The sequence below is a fragment of the Streptopelia decaocto genome (assembly GCF_964273445.1).
Source record: "Streptopelia decaocto genome assembly, chromosome: 3".
NCBI lineage: Eukaryota > Metazoa > Chordata > Aves > Columbiformes > Columbidae > Streptopelia > Streptopelia decaocto.
Window position 1 is genome coordinate 91,362,545 of NC_138656.1, and position 19,367 is coordinate 91,381,911.

Here is a 19,367-nt window from a genome sequence, read left to right on the forward strand (position 1 = left end):
GTAACAAATACAATGTTGTATGAGCTAGGTGTTTTTTTTTTTATTTTAAGTCTGCATTTTTATATTTATGTAATAACAAGGAAAAATGGAAGTTATTCTGTTAGAACATAGTAAATTGTTTATAGGGAGCTATTTAAATTGATGATGAGTTTTCTACAGAAAGAATTTTCACAGGATGTGTATTTTTTCTTGATTTTTTTTTCCTCTTGATTTTGTCTTTAAAAAATGTGAAAACCTTTTGGTGCTCCTTAGGGAGAGTGAGGTGTCTCCTCTATGCACTGTCTTTGCTCCAAGGGATCTTCCACTCTGCTCAGAAGCACAGCTTGCAATGGATAAGAGTCTGGGTGCCTAATTCTTGAGTTAAGACACTATTCCACCACCTGTGGTATGCTGGCACCTAACTGGCAGATGACTGAATCGATTATTAGATCTAACTGTCCTCTGACAAGCTAAGGACAGAGTCTGGACAGCAGGGTGAAGGAATGCTGCTCTCAAAAGGAAACAGTGAAGGGGAATAGATAGGTAGAAAGCAATTGGGATTTTTTTTGTGTGTGTGTGTCCTGTAATGCTGATTTTGCCAGCATTAGTTAAAATGTGGTTATTTGCCTGTGGAATATGTCTCCAAATGTGTACAGATAGCTTCAGAGAAGTGCAATGAGAGAAACTCATTGGATTTATTATTGAGGAGGTGGGAAGACAGAGACTTGCTGGTGGTGCCCTAATGACTCCCTGTAGCAGATCACAGAAATATAGCTTCCCAACAAAGTAAAAGGCAGAAATGATGGGAAGGCTAGTACTGTGGAAACTTTTAAATACTTTGTACATCCTAAATAATTTTCACACTCTTCATATGGTTTCTAACATTTTCCTCTTATTTTGCCATTCTTTGATCATTAGACTATGATGTTCCTCAGGGAGATCATAATGTTGTAGCACTTCCTATGCTGTGAAGCATCCGCTGGGAAAAATGGAGAAATGGGCTGCTGGGAGATGTTAAAGAATGGTTCAAAGGCTCATAGATTTTATGGTCAAAAGAGACTAGTATGATCATTTACTCTGACCTCTCCCATAAAACAGCCCTGGAATGTTTAAGCACATTTTCCATCTGACTGAAAGCCCTTTGAGAGGACACTGCTGGTACCAGACATCTGCCGCAACTAATGCTGAGTCAAGAGAATTGCACATATCATAGTGAGGTCTAGTGAGAAGATAAAGGCATGTCTGAGAATCAGCCATTGTGGGTGCCCTGAAGAAAATGCACTGTTTATGTTCCAGCTACCTCGATTTCCTTCAGACTTTATTCCCTGTTTTTTGCTTCAACACTCTCCATGCCCTGAAAAGAAATAACAAGATACCAAACAACTTAATTTATACAAACATACATGTGTTTCTGCAGTGGACTATGATAGAAGTTTACACTAGCATATCTTGTTCATATTTTGTTTCTGGCTGAATTTGATAGCATTTGTACAGGAATAAAGACCAAGATAACAACCTAAACAAAACCACAGATCCTCTGTTAACTGTGTTAGGAAGGAAGGAGGTAGGATCTAAAGACAAAGGAAAGGTTATGAATCTTGCAAAGGATCTGTGAATCTCTTTCTATAGTGCTTTAAGGATAATTGTTCTGGTTTCTAACATTGATTCATATCTCACAGTCCCTTATCCAAAGACCTGACATGCCGAGCTTACACCCGTAATGAATAACCAGTGGCAGGGTTAAATTAAGCACCACTCAGTTCAAATTCCCCAGGTTCCCTTTGGCAGAATTTTACTGTAGTTGGCAATGTCAGTGAAACAGAGAATGCATCTCCTGCCATACATGATTACACCACCTTCTTTCTCACGATTTGTCCCTAAATAGGTCAGTGGCCATACTGTTTGTCTCAGAGGCAGAAAGATAACAACACTTTACCCACATACCTATGGGACCAATGAAAACATTTTTTCTGCCAAATCAAAATTAATAAATCCATCCCACGTCAAACACACACACACACACACACACACACACCAAAAGCTTTTTATTCTGGAGTTCTACTGATGAGGAATGCCAAAGCTTTGCAGGTCTTGAAGACAGTTTAGTTGTGAAATGGGTGTTAAATTAGGAGTTTGAAAATCACAGTTTCCCAAATACAAGAACCATGCTCACCTCCCACCTCCTTGTTTTCTGTGATAACAAGACTTTTGGAATTAAGAAAGAACAATACTCTCCTGAGGTCATGAGTGATAAGAGACAAATGCCTGGAAACAAAGAAGTAGATAATAGAAGCAGGGAAATAATTAAAACTACTATGGAGGTATAAAAAAGTACACTTCTGCTTTATGGGAAAAATAAGCAAAGAACAAAATAGTTAGCATTTACATGAAATTCTTAGTAAAAAAAATAAGTTAAAGGAGGTATTTTCTCTCCCTAAAAATATCTTTCATTTTGCAGATGGTTACCTTCATATTCCCTGCCTTTCAGCCATGTGGGAATAGAGTAAATGAGAAAGTAAATGAAAAGCAATATAATGAAAAGTTTAAAAAATTGTTGTCACAAAGCATTACTCTAGTTCACAGTGTATTGTTTCTCTACTCAGCAAACTCTCAAGATCTTTAATGTAAAAAAAGGTGACACATTTAATTTATTGTTATGCCAGCAGTTGCTCTGAGGAATTAAAAACTACACAGGACTGAGCTATTCATCATGTTATTTGAAAATCACCAAAAATTGTGTGATTTAGTTACTTCTATAATCTCTACTGCTTTTCAGAGCAGCCAATTCCTCCTGCTGTAGCTGACGTAAAATCTAGATGTTCCGAGGGGTGAGACACTGTAGAAAGTAGAACTCAGACATGCACAATGTGAACCACTCATTTTGTGTTATAGCTGCCCAGTAAGAAAAAAAAAAAGTCTCAAAAAGTCTTCTTCAAACTGTTCCTAGGCCTCAACTCAGTGGAAAAAGGGTCAAACTGTATGAGTCTCACTATCTATTTAGGTATGCCAATAAACTTAGATTTTGCTCAAGTCCTCCAAAATACTCTGTCTGGTGAGTTTGAACCTAAAAACTCTTGGCTCAGACATCAATAATGACTTGCAAAAATAAAACGTACTATACTAAAGATAAGGTTGGAATACAAGGACCATAAGCTTCCAATGTGTAGGTTAAGAAAATACATGCCTTCAAAATAATAACCATCTGAATGTTTTCCACTGAGAGAAGTATGGAGTGCTTATCCACACATCACACAATGGAAGTGTTAAAAATACTTTTTGTGGTGCACAAATAGTCCTCAAAAGCTAAGGTATATCTTTGGCAAATTTATTTGCTTCCAAAAAATGAACATACTGTTGCTTTCATGCTTAAGGGAACCTGTATTTCACAGCAGAATTCTACTGGCAGCCACTTTTATGTAACATTAATGTTCTGCAAAAGTAGCATATTAGGACATAAATACATTACTAATAAACAGCAATGTAGTAAATGTTGTGTATGCACACAGAAGGAACAAAGGTACACATTAAAAAGAAAATAAATCTAATGTGAGTATTTTCAAATTTAATCAGGTCAACAGTCTTCCTGTGTTAGAGTTTGGGTGCATGAAAATGAAAGAGTGAGTTTAGTGGCTAGAATACAGAACTGAGAATCGATATCCCTAGGTTTTATTCTCTGTCACTTGTCGTGTGACTTTGGGCAAATCATTTGAGAGCTTTGTGCCCAAGGTTGTTCATCTTTCAAATGAGATATTTACATGATTTATGAGGATGTTGTAAGGCTTAACTCACAGAATATTTGCAAAGGTGCAGACTAAAAGGTGCTAGAAATGTGAGGTGTAATGACAGTAATATGTTGCCGTGGCCAGCTGTAAACATTTCTTCATCTTAGTGATGAGGCCAAATTGTGACTGTCAAGGATGTCTTTATGCTTCCAAAAGTGAAAAACTATGTCAGGGGTTTTTCCCAGTATCAAACTGGCTTCCTATGTTGTAAGCAGCAATTCTTTGAAATCTCAGGTGCCCTGTGAGACTGTACATGCTACCTTTTTGCTGTATTGTTTTCAGGAGAAGTCCTGCAGGAGGAAACAACACCTAGGAGGAGTACCAATGAACTGAAAAGAAAGAAAAAGTAAAAAAGACAAATCTATGTTGCAAATCATTATAGCAAAAATCCCTCTGCTTTACATAACAAAAAGAAGAAAATAGGTCCCATAATTAGGGTGATTTATGATGAAGCTATAATTTGAGTAAATGAGAGGAATAGTCTCCATGGCAGAAGATGCATTATTTTGCTGAGATAAAATGTTTGTGCCCCAGTTAAGAGCAACCTCACTTTTTGGACTGATAGATTAAGGAGAAACTTACTGGAGAAGCTCAGGTGAGCCACTGGATCACTGTGTACTTGGTGGGGAGATACAGATCTGTCCTGTCCTGCCAAGAGCACCTCTATAGGCAAAAGTGTTATCCATTTTTAGGACCTGAAAAGGTAGTTCAGTAAGTAGAGTATGTGCTGCTTTGGCTTACCAGATGACAGATGTCAGGTGACTTAGAATTTGACTACGGAAAAGTGTTTCCAAAGAGTTATTTGAAAAGCCACAAGGGATTCTACCAGCTGACATGGTCCAAGTTTATATCTTCTGTCTGTGAGGAAGGAGACAGTAGCCCTATTTAAAAAGGTAGAATGAGTGAGAAAGGAATTATCACAGAATCACAGAATGGTTGAGGTTGGATGGCACCTAGAGGTCATCTGTTCCAACCCCCTAGATCGAGCAGTGCCACCTAGAACCAGTTTCCCAGGGTCATGTCCAGATGGTTTTTGGATATCTCTAAGGAGGAAGGCTCCACAACCTCCCTGGGCAACCTGTGGCAGTCCTTGGCTGCCCTCACAGTGAAAAAGTGTTTCCTGATGTTCAGACAGCACCTCCTCTGTTTTACTTTGTGCCCATTCCCTCTGGTCCTGTCATTAGGCACTACTGAAGAGAGACTGGCTATGTCCTCTTTGCACCCTCCCTTTGGGCATTTACATACATTGATAATATCCCCACTGAGTCTTCTCCAGGCTGTGCCAGCTTTCTCAGCCTTTTGTCATAAGAGAGATGCTCCAGTCCCTTAGTCATCTTTGTGGCCCTTTGTTGGACTCTTTCCAGTATGCCCCTGCATATGGTGCCCCTACACAGACAAAAGACCTTAAAAAAGAGAAAACAGCAACATGGAAGACCATTTTGAACTGCAGAGAAAATGATATTAAAAAGCCTAGGTTAAAAATATAATTTAAAAAGCTGTGTTAAAGGAATATTCTGATATTCTGATCCAACTGGTGAAAAACGAAGCCTACGTGTTACACATTTTTAAGAAAAAGTAATAGGATTTGAAGCTGCATATGTTAGAAGCTGAGGACCTAGTGCAGGCATAATGAGGACTTAGCCTCCTGGTTTGATAACAACTTACACAGATAACTTTTCCTTTAGGGTACACAAGCCCTGTGTTGTATCCTTGTTCCTGCCACTGGCTTTGGGTTGAATGTGCTACAGCATGCTGAAAATACTGTTGATCAACAGCAATTTTAAGTGAAAAATAAAATGTATGTTGCATAATGCTTTTCATGTAAGTCACAGATATAATAATCCTATAAGTACTGTTAAATCTTTATGGCTAAAGCCTTTTTATTAAAATAGTTAAGAATCTTTTCTGCAAAGTGAAGATCTTTGAAATTGTGTTTAAATTTTTAGTGTTCCTGAAAGAAAAACCTCCAGGAGAAGTGCTTACTTGCCTTCCATGTTCTACAACCATTGTACTAACATATCCCTAAATGTCAGATAAAATGTTTTCATAAATAATGTATACAACTACATATTTGCCTTAGCTATCACCTTTTAAAATTGTGGTAGTTATTCACCACTTGCTGGAGAAAATGATATCTCTTTGAGTAGATGTTTGAAGCTGGCAGGCAGGGGGTTCCACTGGTTTAAGATAAACATGAAGTGTAGTCAGGACATATTTTCATATGCATACTGGTCCTTTGTTTTTTGGTGTATGATACCAGAATTTTGGGATTGTCATATGCAGGGACAGGAGTTGGACTCTATGATCCCTGTGGGTCCTTTCCAATCAGGACATTCTGTGATTCTATGATAATACATTTTAAGCTTAATTATGAGAGAAATATTTTATCTCCTTACCACTCATTACATTATATTATTTTGTTGCTTTGGGGAAAATAATAGAACAATCGCATACTATTTTTATCATGCTCTAATCCTTTCTATATTCATCTAGGTATACAATGTCATTAAAAAACTATTGCTTACTACTCATGGAAGTAAACTCTTTACAAAGGTTAGACCCTCCTTCATATATGAAATTTAACTAATAATAAACCACACTACTTTGCCAAGCTTTTGAAAGGCATACTGATTAAATATTTTTATCTGTTAATTTAAACAAAAGCTATCATTACATGCAAAATGTAGATTTTTTTAATCTGGGTATTCAGGTTAGCCATGTAAATGGCTCTGTCTCTTTCATAAAATAAGGTCATTTTTTCTTCATTTTATTGCAAGTGCATTTACAATATCAATTCTTTTGCCCCTACATTATATCATGAAATACAGTGGAGGCCAATATATGTGACTTATAATTGGCACCGATTAAGATCAAGAATGTGGTCAGCTGTCTCAGTTGCTAGGCAGTGGCTTGTTAAACCATGAAAATACAAGTGCATTTGATCATATGATCATACCCATAATATTTTCCAAAAATATGCAGCAAAAATTCTACAGTGAATAGATAAAACCTTAACTGAATAAACACTACACTTGAGGATGATTTAATTTAACACTAAAAATCACTGTTGAGTAACAGATTTTTTAAAATACATTTTGTCCTTCTGCCATGTGGTAAATTCATATGACATTGCTTATTACAGTTTCACCATCACAGTGTTCAAATTTTGCTTTAATAAAACTGAACTGCTTCCTCAATACTTTAAGCCTGATCTCTGTAGCTCTCTTGGTGATGGGTGCAATGAAAACTTCACCCCATTGTCCCGAGTGAGAAGTTTCTGTATACTTTGGTTCATTTGCATGCGAGATAGGAGAGGGTGGCTTATCTCCTCCCTCTACTCGCTCCTCATGCTAATTAAGGAGATTGTTCTGGAAGTGGTCCCAGAAATAGGTCGGTGGTCTCAGAAGTACCCAGAAGGGAGTTGGTTGGTCCTCTAGGGGTAGCTGGTGATTCATTATTTCCCCTAGCTGGTCAGTGATCACTGAATGACCCTGCCTTTGTTCCAGCCCAATTAATGAGAGCTCAAGGAAGAGATACCATTAATGAGGCCTTAATTTTGCAAAGAATAGCTAGGCCTCAAGGAAGACATATGTCCTGTCTCAGCAGCACTTATCTATTCCTTGCTGCCAGAAGGGCAAAAACCAGCTGTTTAAGGTATAACGAGGTGCATACTATGTCCATCAAAACCTGAAAAAAAGGTGAAATTCCTAAAATATTTCCTAGCACTATTGTCATCTGGTTAAGGGGAAGAGGACAAAGGATTCAAAGCAAGTTACAAAGTGATAGCCATATGGAAAGGTTACTGCATTTCATAAATCACGTGGAAACAAAGTGTACCTTAGGACCAGCTGTTCCAGATGATTAAGTTGGGCATAACTTACATCAATATGTACAAAGCTATTGAAGCATGACAGGTATAGTGTGTATGGATTAAATGACAGCATTCTTTTAGGTTCCAGCTTTATGAAAACAGTATTGGAACTGTACTTTTGAATTTATATCTGCATACCCAGCTCTGCAGGTATGTCCCATTTAGGTGGCAGAGGAGCCTGCACTAGTTTTGGCTGTGCCCTCCTTCCATAGTGCTGCTGAACTACCTTGGGTAACACATGCTACAGCACCCAGCATGCACATTGTTTTGTGCTACAAAAACACACCTCTGGTGGCCAGCAACGCACTTTTCATGTTGTTTCAAGCACTTTGAACTGAAAAAGCACAGGAAAACAAAATACACTTATGGGGGCACCATAAGGCACCAGAGGAGAGCCAGTTGCCATGGAATGTAGCCCAGTTTGCTCCAGAGCATGGCTAATCCTAAACAGCATGGGTGGGAGCCAATCTAAGCCATTTCACCTATGGGCCAGGGACTGATCCTTGACTTCTTGCATTCAACAGTGTGGAAACTACTGTCACAGCTGCATGAGACCATCTACTCCATTTCTTCTACACAGATTTTTATGGCTGGGTCACCATGTGTTTCTGTGAAAGAGGCAATGCAGATTAACTGTAATTTTTTTTCTTTAGAAATGATCTGGACTTTTATAAAAAAATGAAATAAAGGAGGTTTCTTTTTATTTCCCACGAAAAATCACATTTCTTCTGGATTTATCCCTTCCTTTCAGATGCTTTTGCCCTCACACATTCACACCAGGACATATAAACATAAATCCATCACATATATTCTGAAACTATTTATTCCCCCTATCTTCACTCTCTGTAGAACTCTGGTCAAAGCCCTTAAGGGATAAAACAAAATTACTGTCTTTGCCTGAACCCCACACGACCTTCTTAAGATTGTGTTGTTGGTTAACTCTGGTAGGCAGCTAAGCACCACACTCCCCCACAGTGGGATGGGGGAGAGAATTGGAGGGGTAAAAGTGAGAATACTCATGGTTGAGATAAAGACAGTTTAATAGGAAAGCAAAAACTGTCTGCTCAGGCAAAGCAAAATAGAAAATTAATTTGCTACTTCCCATCAGCAGGCAGGTATTTATTTTTCAGGAAAGTGAGGTTTCATCATGCATAGCAATTACTTGAGAAGACAAATGTCATAACTCCTGATGTACCCACTTCCTGTTTGCCCTAGCTTTTATTGCTGAGCATGACGTCATATGGTATGGGATATCCCTTTGATCAGCTGACGTCAGCTGTCCCAGCTGTGTCCCTTCCCAACTTCTTGTGTAGCCCCAGCCTGCTTGCTGGTAGGGCACTGCAACAAGCAGAAAAGGCATTGACACTTTGTAAGCACTGCTCAACAACAGGGAGAACACCAGAGTATTTGTTTTCATCACAAATACAAAACATAGCACACTACAAGATACTATGAAGAAAATTAACTCTTCCAGCTAAAATCAGTACATTTATTTATTTATTTATTTATTTAGAGCTGCATCTCCCATTCCTCATATACAATTTGTGGTCCTAAAAAACAAATGGGTGCAAACGGAAGATAGTTCTTATATATGTAGAAAGACAGCACATTAGGTGGGTTAAAGGTGGGCAGTAAAGACATTTTGTTAGACAATACATGTAGAGTTCCTGGGGTAGCATTATAGAAACAATAATTTAGTTAGAATACATGAAAAATGAAGCGTTTTCCTGTAGAGGCTAGATAAATACCATATATTGCTGAGGTTATCTGTGTGAGAACTTGTTTGAACACTTCGAATTAAATGAAAATGCGCTGTAAGGGAGACAGCAGAAGAAAACAAAATGAAGAAAAGCTGTGCTAAAGCATACCAAAAGTATTGAGGAAACAAAGGTGAAATCACTAATTGAGGAAAATATCCTGGCATGGTCCCAGCTGGCCTGGTTGGGTACACTATTCTCTAACCAAAATCTGAGGTAAAAGAGAATATTATAACCTTGATGATGGATACCTGAAGGAAAAAGTTAAACTAGATTTCATCAGAATGAGCCTGAGGCACAGACTATATAAGATGAATAACAATGTGAAAATATGATGAGAGAAGGAAGCAAAAATTCTCCCTACAAGGTGCAGGGGTTAGTGTGGCTAAGGAGCGCCTGTATTTTCCAGATTTGGCTGGCTCCTTGAACTATTACAAAAGGTCTGTTCAGCTGCTGATAGTCTTTTGCATCTATTCCAGCCTAAGGCAGTCAACAGGATCAAACTTACACTGAAAAAATGCAAGAACATAAGAAAACAACAATAAACGTGAGTTTCTAAAATCAGACAGAATTGTAGAAGTTCTATATCAACTGATAGTCTGAACTGACAAATCCGAAATGCTTAAATGAGAAAAAGCAAAACACTAGAGGAAGCATTCAGGTGTATAAATACTGACTGTATCCTGCCTGACCCCCAGCTGCCATCCCAGAAGAGCAGGGGTCTTCCTGCAGATCTTCTGTCGCATCTTCTAGCCCCTTGGGGAACTGCACACCTGAATGTTTCAGATGCCTCAGTGAATGCAAAGTGCATGTTGCTAGGTATTTACACAGCTGAATCTCTGCCCAGGAGGCATAATTCAGAGTGTAAGATTGTCTTGCCAGTAAAATAAGCAGTTTAAAGTGACTTACCACCTGTGATTTATGGATCTGATGTTCCATTTAACCATTCAGTTCTTTTTAAAAAGTGATCACTAGGTGATCTACATCCATATAAGTTGAGATTCCATCCCTTAACATATAGAAAATCTTATTTGCCTGAAATATTTTTTTTATCTTTGGTTTTATATTTTCTGTTGCCATCAACCAGTTAAGGCTGCACTGATTTCAATTAATTACTCAACATATGTATAGAAAGCAATGATTATTTGTTGGTCATTCTATTCTCAGTTATCTCTCATCATTTATCAGCTGAAAAGACTGATTCAGTTGCCTGAACTCAAGTGTTTTGTGCCATTAAATGCAATCTAGAATATTCTATTTAGCTTTTAGTTGCAAAAGGTAGCATGCATTCGGTCACATCTGTTAGTTCTGGGTGAATATTTTGCATACCTTAGCTTGTATTTTCATGATTGTTACTAGGTCTGAGGATTTTGGGAGGAGACAGAAAAGAAAGTTCATGGTTTCCTTTAATTAATCCAAAGGAAAGCATTTCACTTTTCTACTGATTTGTAAACAAAACACCCAATTACTTTATAAAAAGAACCAAAAAATACTAAAATACTAATGCATTTCTTACATCCTCTTTCCCTTTCCACTCTGTTTCCTACTTCCTCTTTTTTCTTACTTTTTGATACTGTCCTGTACTTTTTTTGTTTTCTTTTTTTTGGGGGGTGGGTGAGTGTGTGTGTAAATATGTAAGAAATTTAAATTCTAACTGCTCCTTGGAGATCTGTGCACGGAAGGAACATATGGCCATATGGTTTCTCTCTGTGGCACTGCCACACAGGTTACAAGCTCTTCATAAAGTAAACCAAACAAAATGTACAATCTTCTTGAAAGCTTTCTGAGAAGATTTTGGAAGTTATCAATTTAGTGCAAGCTGTATACTTGGTGTGTAGTTCTTTTACATTTACAAATATACACACCCACGTACGCCCCCTCCAAAAATGTCTTCCAAGGACAAAACCTCAAGGTGACCAAAAGAAGCTGGGTAGCAGTGCAGTAGTGTTATCACATTATGAAGGCAACACTTCTTTCACAGTAGAATTGTAGGAAACACCTCAAAGAAATGGTTACTAATTTGTCTTTCCCCTAATGCTCGACTGTAGATACAGTTCTTTTGCCTGATTATAGTTCTGGGTTGGACAAGTGGATATATTTCAGAAAAAAGAATTTGATAGCAAAGTAAACATATTTCTTGTATCATAGAACAAATAATGCAGAGATCCTGTTTCAATGACTGGCTTATGTTATACTTCTCTAGCAAGTTTGATCAGTTTTATATTAAAAAAAACCCTTTCAAAAATAGGCTTAATGGTGAGTTCTCATAGCAATATTATGGTGTTTCATTTTTAAATTATGGATCATGTTTCCTCCTCCAAACCTGAGAGCTGACAGGTAACCCCAGTGAAGGCTGTTATTTGTAATCCAGCTAGTTGTATGTTTTGCAAGAGGTATTTTAAAGAAAGAGGGTAAAATATTGATCTTTTTTTTCACTAAAAATGGAACTGCAGTATGTTCCTGAATGTAAATTGCTCTCAAGAAATAAATTAGCAATTCACAAAACCCAAGAAATGTTATTTCTGACCTTATTACAATAACAAAGCTATCTAATTCTTCTACAAGTCTATGTGCCAGATTCTAATTTGGCTGTCTTTAATCTTCCAAGATAGAAAAGTTTAATATTTTAGTAAAGAGCTTATAAATGATATCAGACAACGAAACTGCAAGGAATTTTACAATACTTTCTGTTGATCTGTCTTCCATGCTCTCTGTCTCAGGATAAATCACTTACAGTACTTGCCAGAATGTTTTCACACTTCAGCAAATGATATATACATGGATTTTGCTCTGCCAAGTTTGTAAAATATTGGGGGAAAATATATGATTTCTTTTGAATAAGATACCTTTTTTTTTTTTTTTTTTAACCCAATAGTTACTATTGAAATAATGTCTTAGATTAGAAGTAAGAGATTAAGAGTTTGTGGTTTGTGTTGTGTTTTTTTGGTTTTATTTTGTGCTCACACTAGAAAGACAATCAGAAGATACCTACCTCAGAGATAACCCTTAAAAAACATAATTTCTCAGAATACACCAGAATCCTTTTGGAATATATTTGGGACATTCTTTTATGTAGTGTTTCATAATATCTTAAATAGCTGTGCTACAAATGAACTAATGATATTCAGATGTTTATCTGAGTGTGTATGTGAACAGCATCACTGAAGGCAATGAAAAGTTTTGGGGGACATCAATGCCTATAATAGTCACATTGCAAAAACCTCTCATTTTAAATTGAGCTCTGTTCTGTTTTTTGTTCGTTCCGTTGTTATTTATATTATGTTAAAATTTGTTTTGTCTTAAGTTAGGCTCTCTCTGAATAAAATCTATTTCCAGCAAAAAATGGTTTACACTGAAATATAAAAATACAGCAGCAGTAATAACATTAAAACAGAGTGGGTTTCACAAGCAAACAATTATATAGTGTTGGCTTGCTTGCTGGTAATATCCAAGACATAACGATGTACTTTCAAGACAACTAGTAACTTAGGAAAATGCTAGACAACAGCACTACACTTCTACATTGACAGGTCTTGGCAATTTACACCTATCTCTCACAAACCCCTGTCTGTTAAGATCAGTTTTTAATACATCTTGAAAGATGCATCTAAAATACTGGCACTTTCCTGATGTTTGAGTAAGTACTGAGAAAGAACAAGACAGATGATCAGCTCAAATACAGATCAGTATTCTAAACAATAGTTTAAATCAAACAAACAAAAAAATGATATGCTAAATGTGGGTTGGGGTTGACAAGGAGCCAAGCAACAGGCATTGTGCTGAAGTGAGTTAGTAGGGCTTTGTAAGAAATAAATTTTGTCAAGCAAATGTGATGAAATTATAGAATTGACTGGATATTAGTGATATATTTAAGATTTCTGTTAATGGATACGCAAGAAAATCACAGGCATGGTTCCATTGTTATATCTGACCTTGATGAGACCGATTTTGGTGTATTGCGTGTATTTCTGGTATGCATTCTTGTCACCTATCCAAGAGAAAGTCAATTGCAATGATAAGTATCTTCACAAGGATAGAAATAGATATGGATTCTAAAAGACTCACTATTTTTTTTTTTGAGGAAGGCATAAAACAATCTAAGAATGGGAAGCTCACTAAAACTAAGAATGTAGGCACATTTTTAACATGGGCTAAAAATAAGGAGAACCTGTCAAAGTGGCGGGTTCTTTCTCTATAAAAAATGAGGTTTTGAAGAGATGTGCTTTAGCTGAACATGTGATTTGCAACAGGTAAGCAGAAGCAATTGGATGCACTTAGGCAGTAACTGTGAAATTTAATAGCCTATAATATACAAGAGCTAATAGTCCCTTGTGGTATTAATAAAGCCATGAGAAGCAATGGTCTAATCACAATAGCTTACCTATCTGCATTAAAATATCTTGAAGAAACGGACTATATTTTAAGTTAAGCATTTCAGTACAGTTGAATCAACATTAGAATTCCTACTAAACAATTTAAAAAAAATAATTAAATTGAAAATTACACAGCTAGTAAAAAGTTTTTTCTTTGATTAAACCAAAGATTAGCAATTGAACAAGGAGAGTATGATAATTTATGCATCTATAATAAGTGTTGTTTTAATTTCAGGTTCTAAAATATTTTTTCTCAAGTAATTGATTTACAGATTAACTTGTCATGTATTTTTGTTCAGACACAAAGGCTCAGAGTGCAATCCAACAGCCATTGAAGGCTATTAGAATCCATCCATTAGAACAATAGGCACCATATCAAACATAGAAATTAAATAAAGTGACAAATAATAGAGTAGGAAGAAGCAGTGGAGAAGAAAATTCAGAATAAATATACAATGGGTTATGGCTACAGTAAAATTACTATGTGTGTGAAGGTTTCAATATTACACCAAAAGGCTCTTTGTGAAAGACCTATTGTGAATATAACGTAATTTATAACTTTTAAAGAATAGGTCTCTGAAATGAGTTAATAAAGTAGCATAACCTTTTACAAAGGAAATACACATGCAATGTGCTATTACAGCTGTCAGACAGGTGTCCAAACATACAATTCCAGCAATTTTGTAGTCCATCAGAAATAATTATTGAAAGTAGTTATGAAATGAATCCCAGAATTTATTGCTTGAGTTGTATTTGATCAATGCAAGTATTTAGAATTGAAATGTGACATGTATCAAAATTAACAGTAACTGCATGAATATCTGGCAAATATTAATTCTTTTCATCAGGGAAAACACGATCCCTAGTGCTACAGGATTTGTTAAATAACAAATGTGGATCTGTCAGTTTCCCATTACAAATATAAGGGGTAAATTTACTATAATCCCTTCAACTTAATTTGAATTAAAACTCTTTCTTTCACTTTTCTTCCTCAGCCCTCTCTTTTCTTGGAGTGACTAAGATGCTAAGACGTAAAATAGAAAATAGCTGTGTAAATGGGTTATGTTTATTTCCTACTTGAAGAGACAGACACTGTCTTCTCAGAGGTGTTTTGTTGTTTGTGTTAGTTTGCTTTTTTTTTCTTTTTTTTTTTTCATATTATTATCTAAAACAAGCAGGATGAAAAAGTAGGACAGTGTTTTGTAAAATGATTATTCCAAATTTAACAAGCTCTAGGCCACTTTGATGGCAATTTACACCGTTGGACTGAATGAATGGTTGAGAGCAGAAAGCCAAAGTCTACTGTCTAATTTTCTGGAAGCCTGCTGGCTGTCAGCATCTTAGTTCTGCTGCTCTTTCTGCTTCATGTCATTAAGAAGAGATCTGTTAGCCCCAGCCACACACATACACCGAACCTTCTCTGCAGTACCTCCATCCAGCAGCTTGGTTCACTGTGGGAACTAGAGATGTCCATTAGAGAACAATGAAACCACCTTTCTCCAACCTATCCCAGCAAGGATGTAGAACACTGTGGACTCAAGTAATCAGAAACTAAGACCATGAGAGAATCATAACAGAAAAAACGTTCCTTCAGAATAGTGTCTCTCACTGTGGAAGCATTCTTGGACTGTGCTTTTGCTGCGACTAATGCAGTAGTAAGAAGCCTGGATTATTGCAAGTAATAAGCATGGACGCCAGTGGACATATATACGCATATGTGTATGAATGTGATGTTTGCAATTCCAGACCTACACTCGATGTCAGCAAAACAGTCAACATTTAGTAAGCAAATAGTGGGAAGATCATATGGATAGAGGAAGACCAGGTGAACAGCAGAGTAGACTTTATCAGCTTATAAAAAGCAAAATTCAAATGACTGATGCAAGAGGAATAATTAGTGACCCCAAATGTCCAGCTAGTTTAATCCAGCAGAGGATTTCAATTTCTCTAATTAATCCAGAGTCACCAGCACCATTCCCAGCAACATATTCCTTTACGCACTCAAGTGCTATTCAAGTCTTGCTCGGTTATAACTAATTTTGCTAGCTGATTAAAATGTTGGGTATTAAAACTGGCACTGGTTCAACCATCACAGTTCATTAAATTACTTAGGAGATGTGGACTGCAGTAGGAAGGCTCACGTGGTAAAATTAAATGTTCTATTTATCAAATCGTACCCTGCTGTGCTATTCATTTGGTAATAAAAACTGTATTTTCTCCACTTGTGTCCTCTCTCATTAATGAGATAAAAAGCATAGTCAGTTTATTGCCTTGTATAAATACCTGAACAATCAATCAATGGCCAACAAAGTATAGGTGAAGTTCCTCTGGAACAAAAAATAAGTGTTTATTTTTGGAGAACTCAATATGTTCCTTCCTATAATTTCCTGGGCTTTGTAGCTTAATCAGTCTTGATAGATACTAAAGTGATGAAAATCCATTATCTGACAAAGATAATTCTAGTGCTATAGAGAAAAGTGTTTCAGTTGTGCAGCTCTGATATGTTTGTTTTGCCACTTTGGACAAAGAAAACCCTTGAGAAAGCTAATCACCATTTGGGTCACAAGTCCTGATCATGAGGCAATATATATGCTATTCCAGTTCAGACTAGTGTTTCTGAGAAGGTATCTCCACTCACACATTAGCACCTGAAACAGATTTAGTCCTAGAAATTTCCTGTCAGGGCAAGAAATTGCCTGTTTGGGCACAGCAGCTAAAAGCAGAACGAGTTATGTCCATTCCTTAATCACATTTGTGAGAGTGGCTAAGTCAAGGGAGTGAGTGTGCATAGAGTGCAAGTGTCTCGTCTTTGCTTATTTAGTATAAAGACAACTAGGTTATTTGATATTAAGACCTCAATAAATCTGAATAGCTTTAGAATCTTAGAAAATTTTGTTTTCTGTTCAAAGTTTTATTGCGATATCTCTCTGGAGGGTAGCCCTGCAGACCAGTAAATATGTATTTCCATTGCTAGTCACATGTATGGTTTGTGTGGCCAGGTTGTGGTAGTAAGTGTGTTTCTTCTTTGAGAAGCTGCTAGAAGCTTCCACCACATCCAACAGAGCCAATGCCAGCTGGCTCCAAGGTGGACCCACTGAGCTGGCCAAGGCTGGGCCCATCAGTGATGGTGGTAGTACCTCTGGGATATCATGTTTAAGAAATGGAAAAAGCTGCTGTGCAACAGCAACTGAAGACAGAAAGAGGAGTGAGACTATGTGAGAGAAACAACTCTGCAGACACCACGGTCAGTGAAGAAGGAGCAGGAGGAGATGCTTCAGGTGCCAAAGCAGAGTTTCTCCTGCAGCCTGTGGTGCAGACCATAGTGAGGCCAGCTGTCCGCCTGCAGCCACAGTGGAGCAGATAGCCACCTGGCAGCCCATGGAGGACCCCACTCCAGAGCAGGTGAATGCCTGAAGGAGGCTGCAACCTTGTTAGAAACCCATGCTAGAGCAGAATTCAGGAGTAAAGTTAAGCCCGGGAAGAAGGGATAAGTGGGGGAAAGGTGTTTTAAAATTTACTTTTTATTTGTTATCATCCTACTCTGATTTGTTTGGTAATAAATTATACTAATTTCCCCAAGTTGAGTGTGTTTGGCCACTGAGAGTAATTGGTGAATGATCTCTCCCTGTCCTTATCTCAGCCCACGAGTCTTTTCTTATATACACTCTCCCTGTCCATCTGAGGAGGGGAGTGGTAGAGTGGCTTTGGTGAGCACCTGGTGTCCAGCCAGGGTCAGCCCACAACAACATACCACAGACTTTGTACTGAGTTTACAAGACCTTAGGACTGAGGCTTGTTAGACGCACTATGAACGTGTCTGGACCTGCCTGGAGCCTTGTTTTCACTTGGTTTAGCTGTAACAGCAACATTTTTTTTTCATGAGCAGGATTCTATGTCTACGCTGTTTTACTTTTGCTTATCCTTGTGTGGTGCTACCATAGTGTTTATATAGATAAGAGTAACAAGTAGTTGTTCTGTGTAGAATGAAAAATTTATTGCTGTAACTTAATAATGTAGTGTGGAGAAATATACACCTTTTATAACAGCAGAAGTCTTGAGAAGTGGGAATACAGGATGCAGCACAGGTGAGTACAGGCATGGGATGAGAAGAGATGGGGCAGGGGCTTGGAACTGTTTATAACTTCATTGTTAAAAACAACTCACCAGTGGTCAGTTAAAGAAATGCAGCCTCGGAACTCAACAGTTTGAGAGGTAACAAATTTGGGTGAAATATGAACTTGAAGACCAATGAAGAAAGACTAAAGCATAAAAGCAGGTTAGAAAATGTTAAAATGACTTCAAGCTGATCCTAGAGAGAGAAAGAGGAAACCACCAGCATCATACTCATACTTGGTGAAGGACAAAGGACACTGACAACTCACTCCCCCTACCCCAACAGGTGGAAGACATCAATGTTATCACCCCACAGAGAAGTGTAATAAAAAAAAAAAAAAAAGCAACAAGAAAGGTAAAACCCAGGAAGTATGCATAAAACAAAGTTGTTTTTCTATTATTACTTATAACTTTTCTGTACAAGCTTATTTTTCCAAATTTTTCTTTCTTGTGGTGAGTTAATCCTGGCTGGCTGCCAGGTGCCCACCCAGCCACTGTCTCACTCCCTCTTCTCAACAGGACAGGTGGAGAAAATAAGAAAAAATAGGATGAAATAGTTTGAAGGCTGAGATAAAGACAGGAAGATCACTTACTAAGTACCATCATGGGCAAAACAGACTTGACTTGAGGAAAACTGACCTAATTTATTGCCAATTAGAATAGAGTTGGATGATGAGAAACAAAGACAAAATCTAAAACACGCCCCAGCCCTCCTTTTCCCTGTCTCATCTTCAGTCCTTCATTCACAACTCTTCTACCTTCTCCTACCCCAAATGGTGCATGGGGAGGGGAAATGGGGGGTTGTGGTCAGTCTATAACAGCTCCTTTCTGATGCTCTTTCTTCTTAATGCTTTTCCCCTTCTACAACTTAGGAAGTTTTTCTGTATTGATTTGGTTGTGAGTGGCAGTATTCTTCTAATTGGACTAATAATAGCTATCTTTTTGTATTTTGATGAGACTGTCAAGATTATAATTAGGTTAATTAATTAAAATTCTTGGCTCTATGATATCTAGTGTATTTCTGTTGTCCATAATGAGATTTTGAGTGTAGCAAGCTGTGTCTGCGTTGTAGGGCAGACGATCACTGTGGGGTTTACAGGTTGTAAATGTTGAAGTCTGACTCTGGTTTTCTTCCATTGAGCAGTAAGGATGCTCATTGTCCCTCTGCAAAGCCATTTTTCTGTAGAAGGAAACTGGTATTTTGTTTGCCAGGTAACTACAATGTGTAGGAAAGAAGACGCCATACTCTAGTACATCCCTTAGGTTTGGACAGAGTGTGTGCATCAAGGGATCCTCATGTAGCATACCTACCTCACTGTTTTACATATTGCCAGAGAAATTTATACAGGTCTAGTAACAGGCACAGTGAAGAATAGCATAACATTGTTTTACTTTTTTTTGCTTTTGTTTGAACAAATAACTTGAAGTTATTGATTTTGTGCTGATACATTATGTGGAGATTCAGTGAAATAAAAAAAAACAGCAATAGAAA